The sequence below is a fragment of the Meleagris gallopavo genome, chromosome 13 (genome assembly GCF_000146605.3).
Source record: "Meleagris gallopavo isolate NT-WF06-2002-E0010 breed Aviagen turkey brand Nicholas breeding stock chromosome 13, Turkey_5.1, whole genome shotgun sequence".
NCBI classification, from domain to species: domain Eukaryota; kingdom Metazoa; phylum Chordata; class Aves; order Galliformes; family Phasianidae; genus Meleagris; species Meleagris gallopavo.
This window is the reverse complement of record NC_015023.2, coordinates 4,307,136-4,321,399: the sequence shown is the minus strand read 5'-3', so window position 1 is coordinate 4,321,399 and position 14,264 is coordinate 4,307,136. Positions and strand designations below refer to the sequence as shown.

Sequence of the window (14,264 nt, the reverse complement as noted above, 5' to 3'; positions counted from 1 at the left end):
TGCCGGTTTGCACCCACTTCCTCCGATTTTAATGTCTTTACTTACATGTGATCTTGAATCAAATAATTAACAATGGTGAAATCCTGGAACTGTTTGATAGGGGAGCAGGGGCTAATAAAAGTGATTATTTGTCTTTTGAGGTGAACAGGAGAGGGCAAGTTGTGTTACCCTTAAGACCATTCCTTCCTTCCTCCTCTGCACTTATCTGAAACTGAGAACACCCTAGGAAGCTCACCTGCATTTCCAAATCAAGGAGAAGTCTTTTCCCTCTGTTTCCATCCCAAACCACCATCCCAGCTTTAACATCAGGCTTCACCCATGAGATCAGCACTTGCCCCCTCAGCCACATCAGGGAAGCTTCCCCCCTCTCTCCATACGTCCAGACTGAGTACATACATGCCCAGTTTTGGGGGCTACACACTCCTCAATGTGTGCTCAGTCTGGCCGCCTTCCAAAAGGGTACTTTTTGTGCAGACATTTGAACTCCTCAGAAAACTATTTTAAATATTCCAATTAAGATCATTTTAATCATAAATTACAGAGTTGTCAACAATCTGTAAAAAATAATAGTTGTTCTCAAAGGAGAAAGGTAACGTGATTGCCAGGGAGACAAACTGCATTGCAGTCACTTCTTGTGCAGTAAGTTTGTTCTTTGCATACAGTAGCAAGCATAAAAAAGACAAACTCTCATAAAAAAAAGGTCAGGACTACCTTAACTGGTAACTAAATTGATGTTCTTAGCACTAGTGCCAAGGCTGGAAGGTCAGCCCCTTGAAATAACATATTTGGTTAATTTGGGAAAGTTTGCATTGACAGTGTACGTCAATAAAGAAGACATCTGATCCATCAGGCTGAGAAATGCAGCATCTCTCAACACATTTCATTATTACAAGCCAAACTTGAAATATGTCCATGAACAAAATATTCCTTTACTTTCCTGAAGTTTTTCTGCCAGGAGTTTTATGCAAATAAAAGCACTGTCTACTACTAATGTTGCCTGAAATATGGGTTTTCATTTACTGAAAGGTATCATTTTTAGTGTAAAAAACAAACAAGCACTCGAAGTGGTAAATAAAGCTGCAATATTAAACACGAGATCACTAAATTATTGAAAGTACACTAAAATAGGGTTAGGAAAACACAAATCTGTGTTGCAGGAATATTTGACTCCTCAGTAAACAGAAATCAAATTGTGTCAATTCTCAAATAAGAGAAAAGACTTGCTAAAAGCTTCAAGATGTTGGGAAGAATGTGCCCTACAATGCCAACTTGCTGCAATAAACCTAGCTCAGTAACTAGACTGTGGGCTGCTTTGCGTCTCATATTCTGAATATGGAATAACGAAACAAACCTCTGTGCCTCCTGCTATTGGGGAAAGAGCCTGAAGAGGACTGAAAACTTCCTAAAAATAATAAAGCAAAGAAAGCAACAAGTAGAGGCAGAGAAGATTCTCAGAAAGGACTGAAATAAAAGAGCCAGAGCTGCTAAATTCATTGCCATAGGTTGATCAGTTAAAAAGGAAACCTTCCACAGACAATTTGGTTCCTACCCAAAATAGTCCAAAACAAACACTGCAATATGGAAATGTTTACTTTGGAGAGGTCACAATGCTTTCCTTAAATTCTGTCATTTGTATTTTCATATTCTACATTATAGTAAAGCATATAATCATTTAAAAACATCAGGTGTAAAATAGGCATTTCAACTCCATCAAAACATTTGCACAGTTCCCCCTGAAAAATTCCAAAAGCTATAATACAGATGGAAATCTGGTTTCCCAAATTAAAAGCTTTTACCACAATTTTTTTTTTTTTAATGAGTTAGTGGATCATGATCTGTCCTCACAAAAGGAAAAGGATGTTGAGAAATAAAAATCAAGCAGAGAATGTGCGGGACGTTTGAAATGACAAAACATAATAAGCAGCTGTGAATGAGAGCGGTCCACAGAACTGCTTCAGCCTGTGACTACCCTCCCAAAACATCACACACATCGAGTTCCCCTGGCGTGTCAGGGTCTGATAGATGGGAAACATCCCACACTGCTCGTTCTCAGGACAAGAATGAGAGCCCCGTCACTCCCCTTAGGAACTGATGTCATAACACAGCCCTAATAACTCACCCCGTGCTGCCACTTGGACATCTTTTGCTTCACATGACCAGGACTGTCCCACTTCTGGCTCCCTGTCCAGGCAGTGGAGAGAAGTGGGCTCCAACTGTGAGAATTTTCAACACCTTACGTTAGACAAAACACCCAAACCCTAACGCGTAAATTGTGGTCTCCATGACATACCCGCACATCCCTCTCTGTCTGCATCCTTCCAGGAAAACTGCAGTTTCTAGCTGAAAACCAGAAAGTTTTGTTAGTTAGGGATTGTTTGTTCTAAATACACAAATTAACTTGAAATACTTCTAGGGTAACTCTGTGGGAAAAAGGTCATATTTAACAAAAGCACAGCCAGTTTGTTTTCAAAAAAAAAAAAACAACCAAAACTGTCTTATAATTATTACTGGTACTTTCTCTTTTCAAAATATGAACATCAGATACAGAAAAAAAGATCTCTGATGAAGTTATGCAATGAGTTAAAAAATAAATCCAATCAGTGAAAAAAATACAGAGGTTTAAATGGGCATTGTATACACATTTGTTTTTTAAGGGGTTAGAATAATATGATAATTTAAATAAATACCAAAACAATTATTTACCGTTAAAATGAGAGAACCTTGTTCCAATTTTTTGCTTTAAGGTCATGTTTGAGTGCTAATATTTAAGCCAATGTAAGCCTAGAGCAGTACAGAGTTGGGGGAAGTGTGTATACTCTTATTATTATTATTGTTTCAAAGCTATGGTACCGTAGATTTCCTATTTCATTATTATTAGTATGAAATAAATTAGTACAAACAAAAAAAAAAAATTTCCACTTCTTCTTTCATATTTCCTTAGATCTTAACGTGACATTAATGAGCAAATACACACTAGGATGATGATCACACTGTAGGATAAAATGGCTCATATACTGTGTTGATAAGTTAAGATGAAAGAAATCCAGAACAAAGACACAACAGTATTGTGGAGATATGTTTAGATTCCAAAATATTTGTATCAGTCAAAGATAGAAACACCCAAGACAAAAAAGAACTGATAAACAGAAACATCCACTTTTTTCCACTTGACTGTATAATAAATATACTGTACATATTAAAGCATTACTCCATTACTATGCCTAGCTGCCACATGCAATACATAGATACACTATATACACATTTTTCATCTGATCTCTGAGGCATTTGTAGCCCCTTTTGAATATCAATGCCATTCCTGAGCAAGCACTTGTGAACAGAATTGAACTTCTGGGAGACAAAGATGCTCAAATGGAAACCATACGGGCATTTAAACCATGACCCCAGTGATGCAAGACTGTAGGTGAGGTGTGTTTGAGTAACATCTGAGAGAGTTCTTCCTGAATCTGAGAATAAAGCACTGCAATGTACACTGGGCAGTCAACTGCAATATTTTAGAGGACTTCATGGGAAACATGGAGGCAAAATACAGAAAGATTAATTGAATGGCGTAAGGAGCATGTAACGTGATCACAAATCCCATAAAACCACTCTCAACCCAACCGAAAATGATGCAGATGACATTTCTTCACTTACAGCCTTCAAGGGGCTGCTTTCTCAGTAGCACAGCTCTTCCTCTCCATTTTCTTTTTCACCATACAAAGTTTTTGTTCTTCTCATGCTGACTGACTCACTTATCTAAGACACTGTGACGCCTTATTCCATCATAAAGTGGCACTGTGCCCTCAAAGTGAGCCCAGTCATTAGATGCATCATTCTGAAATGTGAATATTATTGACCAAAAGAGAGGAACTCGAGCATCATAGATGGATGAGAAGGGCTTAGAAACAGGTAACAGGATTGGTTACAACTTACTCATAAGTACGTAAGACACAGCGGCACATCGCTGTGATTGACAAGAACTGCTATTTGCAAATTGTACTTCCATCAGCACCATCAGCACACTCACCAATCAAGATTCAAAAACGAGCGTTTTTAAGACTGGCATTTTTTTAATGGCATCAGCCTGATGCCAAGCACAAGTCAGTAAGAAAACCACTGGCATGTATAGTAAAAAGCTGAAGCAAATACAAAGGATGCTGCAACAGTCAACTACTTAAGAGGGAAGAGGATATTACAGTCCGAAAGAGAACTTTCCAACAATGAAGTACATGATGCATTATACTTTAGGAATAAACGCTAAACATGACCAGACAAGTTCATAATAATTTCTACTTGACTTTTTAGTTTTCCTTAATACTTTTTGTGTTTAAAGATTGCAATTTCAGTTTGAAACTGCGACTATTCAGAAGCACTGCCTAGTAGCCCCATTATGAGTCAGGTACTCATTTTACTGTACATAAAGGCATGCTGAGGGAAAAGGAAAAAACACCCCACACTTGGGGTACTTTTGGTCTTAATTACTGGAAAAATTAATTTACCCAAGCGAGTAAATAACAGTGATCTATATCAACCCCACTGGTTCTCCTTCTCTTACCCAGTTAATCCAAGTTTGCCAAAAACAATTGTCTAATGATATTATTTTGTGATTTTACAGCTACTTGCATTGATGCTGTGCAAAGGACACAAGCAGTTATTCTTGGTCATGTATTTACAAAACCCTGAATTGAGAATGATTTGAAGAGTTGCTTGTCTGAGTTTCTTTTACTAAAGAGTTTCATGTAGTACTGCATTGGAATAGTCAGGCTAAATCTAAATTAAGATAAATTAGCCCAAGCAGAACACCAAATTGACATAGCTGTATTCCTTCTAGATATAGGAGTTTAACATCAGGTAAACCAAGTACTTTTGCATAATATAATTGTGTCTGACAAACCTTCTGCAACACTAAGCCACATACTTTGATGCAAAACAGTTATTATTGGAAAAAAAAGTCTTCCTAATTCTTAATTAATGCCATGTTAATTTAGATTGCAGTGTTTATATGGGTTGATATATATATGCAAGATGCACACCTCTGGTGTCCCACCCTGAGCCCAGGTGATGCATACTGAGCATAAACACAACGTTCTGAAACAGGTTTTGAGCATTTCAGATCTTGCTTTTTAACTCGAATTTCAGAAGTAATTTTAGATGAGTGAATCATATCATGAAAACAGGAGTCCATTTATTTGTTGGTTTTTAAAAGCCATATAATTCTTAGCCAACCTCTAATTGCATTATATTAAATATTCACTAGAAATACACAGGAAATTTACACATTCTTTATACTAACTATTCTTTTTGTCCTGGAAACAAAATTAGTATTTATTCAGTTAAAATTAATACTGATTTTTTTTGCGCCAACTGAAAAACTGCCCCCTGACTTGGCAGCCATGGCGCCATCCTTCTCCTGCTGCACCCCACAACACTTCTCCTGACTGTGCCTCTCTCCCCTCCAGTCCTCCATCTGCCTAAATGGCCAGGCTCCCTGGGACGATGACTGCCTATGAAGTGTTCACCACACATTTTGGTCAGAGCTGCAAGGCTCTGCTCTCAAACCTAACAGGAAAGTAGAAGAGTTATAAAATTCATATTGGAGCAATTTCATCCTATTCCTCTCCTTCACAGTTAATCAAAGAAGGGAAGAACATGAAGCATGGAAGGAAGCTCTAGAGAAGAATCCAGCCAGGTCAGCCAACCAACCTCCATGCTTCTCTGAAGAAAGAGGGTGCAAAGGTCAGTTCTATGTTTGCATTTCTAAAATGTTTGTATTTCTAAAGAGCGTAAAGTATCAAATATCCTTCTTGGAGAATAATTCCCCTCCAGTCTCTTACAGAGTTGCTATATAACCATACAATAAATATTATCCTGCTCACATGCTTCTGTTTACTTAGCACACAGTATATTTGATGCTATCTAGCAGCATAAGTTTTAGTTCTGTCATCTTAAAATAGTAATAGTTGTCAATCAAACTATAAAGTGCATAATAAAAACATTCTAGAAACTAATAACCCTATATTTCTACACTCAACTTCAAGCTAGCATTTCTTAAAATGAGATTAATTATATGTTTGTACAGTGCCCGATACAATCAGACAGACCTCTAAACAACATCCTCCTAGCACTGAACACAGACTACAATCGTATAGAGAGACTGTTTATGTATATTACACAATATGTGCAGAAGTAACTTAGAAGCATCACCTTCACTTAGCCCAGTATTTTGGTCTGTAAGAGAGGTTTTTTTGGGGGGGAGGAAAAAAAGCTGCCCAGTACTAGAGTATTATTAGCTGAGGCTGAGAGAAAAGGGCACAGTCAATACCCCAGTAATTTATGGCAATATTTTACAAATATTTGGAGGTATGAAAGCATTGAGAAGAGAGACACTGGAAAAGTCCTCAAAAACATAACGTGGTGAACTGGTGACTTGAAAATAAAAGTGTCAGGAAAATATCCTTTGAATTATACCTGTGGAACTTTAGTGGGAACTTCACTGCTTGGGACTGGTCTGGACTTAGTACTAGTAAATACCCTGCAGGGAACAATCCTAAAACATCCAGAAGATGGACTAGATGTAGAACAGGTCTTTTGCTGTTCCACTTTTTATTATTCCAATCCATCACCCTTCCTCAGGTGGTGAAGTTTTATGTAGACTTTAAAAATTATGACCATTAGAAAATTATGCATGTGTCTGTGTAATATATACATACATATGGATGTAAGGTCTGGTTTTTAAACACTAAAGTACAGAAAAAAATCTTTGCACTTCATTTGCCCGTGCTACAGCTGTAACTGTGCATTAATCTGGCAAGTGCAGATAGAAATTTCTAATTATGGTTATGTGAATGCACTATTTGCATAATCGCAACCACTGAACTTGCAACTTAGGCATGCAATGACTTCGATATGTTTGCTGTTGACGTTGTAGTAGTATAGGACTGTGACATGCTTATGGTCAATCACGCAAGGTCAATCTGACAACTTTGTCCAAAACCAGAAATTTAGAAATCCTGCAAGACAGGCAACAGGTTGACACCAAAGGATGCAGAAAAGGCTCAGCAGGAAGAGTCACATGAGGAACTCCAAATAAAGCCTTTCCCATTAGGGATTCTCAAGAAAAAGGTTAAATATGCTATTTAGCTCTTTTCTGCCTAAGGTGTCATTTCTCTCTGGCCCCTGCATCCTGTTTTGCAGAGAGGCTAGAACTTTTGGTGACTTCCTGAAATCTGAAGTCCACCAAGGATTTTGTGCTGGCAATCTGCTAACAGTAAAAGTCGTTCAGCGCAACGGCTGCAGAATGCACCTCTGTTCCCAAGTCATGGGATGGCAGAACTCTTTACGGATGTGCAAGGTGTGTTAAAGGAGGAGGATAAAGGCTTTGCTTCATCCATCCATCTTATTGTTATTTCTATTGTTCTGGAATGGAAACTCTCTTATTGACCAAAACATAAGGCAATCACCCCATTTAAGAGACAACGTAAAAATCACTGTCATTCTTCAGTATGAAAGTAAAGCAATGAAATGATATGGAAAAAGGAAAAAGTGCTTTTAAAAGTGCTTTTAATCTTTTAGACAGTAATAGCCATGATTGGCTTTCCTGTGTAGCCCAGCCTGAGTTTGCCATAGTATTACAGTGAGAAACAGTGGCCTGCACTGATTTTTATGCATAAATCTTAATGACTCCGATTGCTGCTAAGGATGCAGAATGGTGGCAAGATACGGCCAGTCACCATTAAGGCCTTAAAGCCTTCATAATTACTGAGTATACAGAATATTTATTATAAATACTATGCCAGGCCTCTTTTGTGAGCTTCCCTGGGCCTGTTCTCTGAGCCACATCAAGCAAGAAGTTTAAATGAAACTGCTCCCAAGTTTCTGAAATGGTTTAATAAAACATATACTGACTGTAATATTCAGTTTATAGTAGAAAAGTATTGCCCCTTGGTTTGAAAAATGACCTCTAGTTGGCAATTTCACTCTCAGCTTCATAGATTATAGTCCGCTGTTGGTCATTTTCTCAATCCACAGGGCAATACTTTTCCATAACAAGCTCAAACTGCAATCAGTATTTGTAGGCTGTTACACAAGTTGAGAATAATATGTCTCAACACATCCTATTATATGACTAAACAAAAGAAATAACAACCTGGTGACACAGACATATGGAGAAAAGCAGTGCGATTCTTCTAATTTTCTAATGCTGAGATAGCAGAAAAACATATTCTTTTATTGTGCTAATTTATATTAAATTTAATGTCTTCAATATACAATTATCTCTGATTTGATTTTTTCGTTGTTTTGTTTTATGCTGTTTTATGTCTATACTTATTCCAATGTAAAACAGCAAATACTAAATTCTATTAGTATCAGATTTCAGAAATGACAGATTGTGACTGATAGCTTAACATTGTAAAATCATATTAAAATGTATTCACATAGATATCTTAAAGATCAGTTGCTCTTGGGCACACAAAGCATGCATTCATAGAACTTCAGACGTTTTACATAAGGAAATTCCAATATGGTTTAGTGGGCAAGTTGCAAGCAATTGTTTCTGCACCCACTTCCACCACATAAATATGAGATGAAACAACATTTCAGGAAGGTAATTCCCCTATTATGTAATCAAATAGATGCACAGTGTTGAGAATAAGTCAAGGAACGGGAAGTGAGAGACCTGGTATCTATTCCAAGATGTGCCATTGACGGGTCTGTCAGTGGCAGGCCTTAAAAAACGCCCACCCCTCCTTCCTACATCACAGCTACTCTGATCTGCAGGCTAATGCAACTTACCTAGCTAGCTGGAGTGCAGCGAAGTTTAATTCTTCTATCGATGGATGATGGAAGCTCTTGCAGATTCTTTACTGTAAATGCAAAATATTTATAATTACAAGAGTAATATTCATCCCTATCTGTAAATAAAACTCTGCAGTTAAATATGACACCCACCCATGCTCAGAGCCAAAGAGAATAACTTCACAAGCTGCAGCTATGGGGTCAAAAGTGGACATCTTGCCAACATTCATCCAGAAATTAAGAGTTTCAACAACTACAACTATTTTTCTGGGAATCTGGGGTGAAAAGGAGAGCCTTGGCTGTAAGATAACCCAGAAGAGGAAAGGAGTTCATAGTAGTTCTGTATGTGCTGCTTTAGAAACCATAGACAACTACAGACATCTATCTATAATGCTGCATTTGGTATATTAAAGCAACAGATTTTGTTGCTGTTCTGGAGTTTTGGTGGGGTTCTTTGTTTTGGTTTGGTTTTTGTTTGTTTGTTTGTTTTGCTTTGGGGATTGTGCAGTATTTGTTTGGGTTTGGTTTTTTTAGGATAATAAAAATGACACGCATGTGCCACAGCATAACGGATTAATCAAGGCAGATGATGTTTATCCTAGGTCCTGAGTTGCACATCTTCATAACTCACTCATAAAAATTAATGTATTATACATGCACCACCGTGATGTATCTTCTATTTTTACCCATTGAGACTAAATTGTTCTAAATTGGATTACCCTGATATCCAGTAAGAAACGTAAAAGTTACATTGTTATTTTAAGAATTTACATTGCTGCGTATAGAAAATCTTCGCACTGTGCTTTTGAACTGTCATGTTACTCCCACTGTTATGAAATCAGAGATGCTGCTGCCACACCTAAAATCAAATGCACTGTATGCCTTATTGCTTTGCAGACTGTTCACTTGGTACCTTATTCACAAAACTATACATGGGATGCTTTAGGAATGATCTTTCACAGCTGACTGTTTTTGTACATAAGTAATACACAACTATGCACACAAGGACTCATAAAATCCTCATTTCTAAAATCAACAGATGAAAAAAATCCCTAAATAATAATGTACAGATGTTTGCTACTTAAATGAGCTGCTGGCATTTAATGCTGCCAATCACACAAGCAATAAAATTGGTGAATTTCAAGGTACTCAGCATTTACAATGCATTATTTTTTTGTAATCAAATGATCATTTTACAATGACTGAAAAAATGATTAGTCAGGAAATTTGCAGTGATACGCTTTGATTACGTCTCTAAATTCCTACGTGTGGTCAACAACACCATATTGTTCCATACCAATTCCTTTTCCTTCTACCTCAAGGAAGTTGATTCTGCTGTCCTTAAGCTGCAGCACTTCACTAAAAGCACATTATCTGCACATTATCTATAGAGTAATCCTCTTCTCAAATACAAGACAGAACATCAGAGTTTCTAATCCTACACAGATAGAGTAATTCACATCCACTGTACGTTTTACTGTAAAGACAGAGTAATACAATATGTTTGATAAATCATGTATGCGTCTGTGTACAAAGAGAAAGGTTTATCTTCTTTCCTACAAGATGCATCCATATTAAGGCACACGCTCCCCATGCTGGCACTGTAACAATCTTTCCAGCTCTATAATAGAGACATCTGAGTTTAAAAAATGAAGCAGCCCACAGGTCAAACAAGTTCCTGATGAGAAGTACTTAACCAGAAATATTATTTCACTGATTCTAAGTTTTCATCCATACATCAAACCCTAAAGTCTATTGATTAAATAAAACCGATCTTCCTTTATTTCAAAGCAAAAGAGAATTAAATCATCTTCACTCTTTTCCTTGGTTTGGAACTATCAGGTTGTACACAGTGGCCACGTGTCTTGCTTATAATTATAACAGCCTTAAAGAGAGCTTATCCTACAGTGACTGAGCACAGGTTTCTTGTCACTTCCTCTAAATCTTCTGCACCTGGCCATAATCAATGGAAGCTGATGGTCCAATATTTTGATCCAAAATGGCAAGCGATATGATCCAAGATCTGCTAAAAATCAATACATCCCTTTTTCTTGGGGAATTTTGCATTGGGACTACCTTAGGGATGTGTGAATACAAGAATTTACTGCAATTATGGTGACATATCTTCTCATGGCCTCTTTTTCACTGTGTAATTATCTGCATTGTGCTTTAAGTTCTCTTGCAGTCCCACATCCAGTCAAGCCAGCCCTTGCAAAGCCTTATGCAAGTCAATGTCTGCCAGCTTTGAGAATGAAGGGTCTCTTTCAGCAAGAATCTACATCAAAATATCTCACCTCTGTGCATTGCTGAGCCCCGCATTAGCCAGTATCTGACATTACCATCAAATTCTAACAAAGCAGAAACATGCAATGAACTCCTAACAACATCTTTGTAGAGCACCAAGAGGTGGATACAGAAACCTTGGGAATTTTTGTTGTTTTTGTTTGTTTCTTTGTTTTTGTTCACCAAAAAAAAGTCTAAGTTAGCTTTAAAGTTCCCCTGAGCTACTGTGTCTCTATGCAGACTTCAGCTTGGTTCCAGTTTACCTGCACCATGCTGCTCCATGCTGCTTAAACATCCTCTCATATCCAGTGCAGTCAGAAAACCCTCTATCAGAGATGAAGTTTCCACTCTGGAAGGTAATCCCTGCTAAAAGCATAGCATCTCCATTTACTTGTGTTTCAACTCATACTTGCAGATGAAAGGATACACACTAATTTAAATTGTGTTGCTTATATACACATTTAGTAAAGCAAAAAAAGGAACTACAAAAAAAAAAAAAAGGGAATTTTTAATGTACTTCAAATCTTCTATAAATTAGCATCACAGACTACATTAAACGCGTGATTAGCAATAAATTAATTAACAAAAAAGGAAGTTACTACTTGCTAGTTATTTCATTGGAACCAAGCTGCCGAACTGCAGAATGGTGAATAAATACAGACATCTGTATTAGTTAAGGAGGCTGCAGCTTGGGCATCTCCTTCAAATCTTTAGTGCCTTTCCACCAGAAATCACAAGTTCAGCAAAGTTAAGTGAAGGTAAGAGCCTTTCTTCTGCTAAGTAGCACTAATTTCTGCCTATAGTGACATTCAGATGAGGATTGATCAAGTCACACAGGTAGAAAACACTGCCACCAGTGAAAAGTAGTTCATAATTGCCTCCAGGTATCAAGATACACAAAAGAAACACTGAAAATAGAGTAAATCAACAGATATTTTGCAAAATATATCAAAATTAACCTCTCAATTTTCTCCAAATCAAGAAACCAGAAGTCAGAAGATCAAGAAGTCAGATACAGGATTTTCCTATTAAAGAGCATATGGTTTCTCCTGAAGTCTTTGATTGATACATGATCTTTTCTTTCTTTTCAGGCAGAACAGCTGTCCAGTGAACTAGAAGAAATAGCCCTGAAGATAGCTTTGTGTCTGATATGACTTTGAGAAGGAAAATCATCCCAAAGATAAATGCTTCAAATGAAGTTTCTAAGGGATAGAATAAATGTATATATATGAAAGATTTTTTTTCTCTTTGAGCAAGCAATCACTGTAACCATAATTTGGGATTAGCTTTTGGGGAGGTGGGGTGGGGAAAGTAGGACAGTTTTTGATACAGAAGAGAAAAGGTACATACTTCAAAGCTGCATTTGGAATGACCCTAACCAAAAGAGGCAACAGCAGCTTTTGGCAAGGTCATTGAGGAAGAAACAGTTTTATGAAGATAGTCTGGACTCCATTACCTGGAATATATTGAAACCTTCCTTGATTCTTCTCTGTAAGAAAATGCTCTAAGAAAGCTAAAACACATGCTTTGCTGGTTGATAAAGACTCGGAATCTTTGACTCAATAACTGAGCAGAAATGGCTTTGCTGAATTTGCCAAATAGATGATTTTCATGAATTTGGAGTCCTGTTTACCCAGTGCAGAACAGAAGAGGTCTCAGCTGAGAAATGCCTAGCAGAAGAGCACAATGGCCTTCTGACTGTCCTACCCTAACTTAGAGCTCTTTGCTCACCCTATCCCAAACTTGATTTTTTAAACGCAATTAACCTTCCCCCAAAACCATTCTTCTCACTTTCATTTGCCTCTGAACCAAACACCCATTCTCTTCCCTTCCAACACCAAAATCTTCCTAAACTTCCCTGTGACCATGTTTATTTCTGAAGCTAATTAAAAATAAATTAGGTCCTTGCATTAAGAAAAAAAACTTAAGCACATTCTCATATATCTTTGCACAGCCATAAATACCTCTCCCTTCCCGTGGATAACTCATATGGTTTTCTTGCCCCTGTTCTCAACTCCCTCCTCTTCTCCCCCCCCAAATCATCCCTGCTTTCTCCCCCTCCCACATAAACTGCCAATAACCCTGTGTAGCAGTGGTGTAATCACTGGCATCAGACTGTTCTCCTGCTGCCTCACCTGTCTCTCCTGGCATCTCAGGGTGCCAGTCCTTCTCTCACACAGGTTTTATATGCACAGGCTGAAGTTCTCAGAAACCCTTCTCAATGGGATTCCAACAACAGAAGAACAGGAGATAAGATCATGAAAGCAGCCCCAATATGGTGCCCCATCAGGAAGCCAACTAAATCTGATAGACTTGATCCTATCAATCTACAAGTAGGAAAGGACTGAGCGTTTAGAGAGGGAAAAAGCAGCTCAGAAAACACCATGATACAGTCTGTAATTGGCCAGCACCACCCAGCAGACAAAAAGCTTTTGCCTAGGTCTTTAATTCTGGGGCAATAAAAACACTATTTTTTTCCACACATATACATGCTGTATGTGTGCTTATATTCTTAATTTTTCCCCTTCTTGCTCCCCACTTTTAGTGTGCAGTGACTAAAAGCGCAATTATTTTACAGAGATACTCTGTAACAAGCTCACAGGATGCCTTTAGTAATAAGATAATTATTTGTAACTCCATAAAGAATTATAATTTTTAATTTAAAAAGAAATCAAATAAAAACAGCTTTCATCTTTCCTGCCATGTGAAGAAAACATTCTCTGCCTACAACTCAAATTATCATTCTCTCCTTTGTGCAAAATGAATTGACCCAGAAAACTAAAAGGGTAAGAACCCATATTTGCTGAGCTTATTCAGCAGCCAAAAGTTCATGAAAAACACTGTTGTGTATCACATAGCAACCACTTGATGCCTATTGTTAAAATACAGTAGTTATTCAAAAAGTAAAATCATGCATTCTCAAATAAGAACTGCAGGCTGCAATGTGTGTTTACTGTTTTTGGGAAATAGTCATCTTGCCATTTTCTCTTTTTCCATAGCCTTGGCATATTTGGTCAACTATGCAATGCACAGTTACCCACAGGAAAAAAAAGCAACACAAGAATTTTCCTCCAGCGCTTAGCACAGGACAATGTCCATTCAAAGCAACACTCGAGATCACTATTCAGAGAGTTAAGATGGGCTCTATTTTTCATGCAGCCAGACTTTCAGTAAAAATGTAATAT

General features: G+C 37.6%; 2 long non-coding RNA genes across 2 annotated transcripts; one reads left to right on the top strand and one right to left on the bottom strand.

The window, feature by feature from the left end:
* Window positions 1–1,980: 1,980 nt before the first annotated feature.
* On the bottom strand, window positions 1,981–3,734 carry LOC109369709. Its single transcript, XR_004161147.1, has 3 exons — window positions 3,655–3,734; window positions 2,291–2,340; window positions 1,981–2,213 (listed from the first exon to the last, which is right to left on the bottom strand). It is a non-coding gene; the product is annotated as an uncharacterized LOC109369709 (long non-coding RNA).
* A 73-nt stretch (window positions 3,735–3,807) lies between these two features.
* Window positions 3,808–12,308, top strand: LOC109369708. The gene is made up of 3 exons (XR_002119125.2): window positions 3,808–3,909; window positions 5,629–5,736; window positions 12,171–12,308. It is a non-coding gene; the product is annotated as an uncharacterized LOC109369708 (long non-coding RNA).
* The last annotated feature ends 1,956 nt before the right edge of the window (window positions 12,309–14,264 follow it).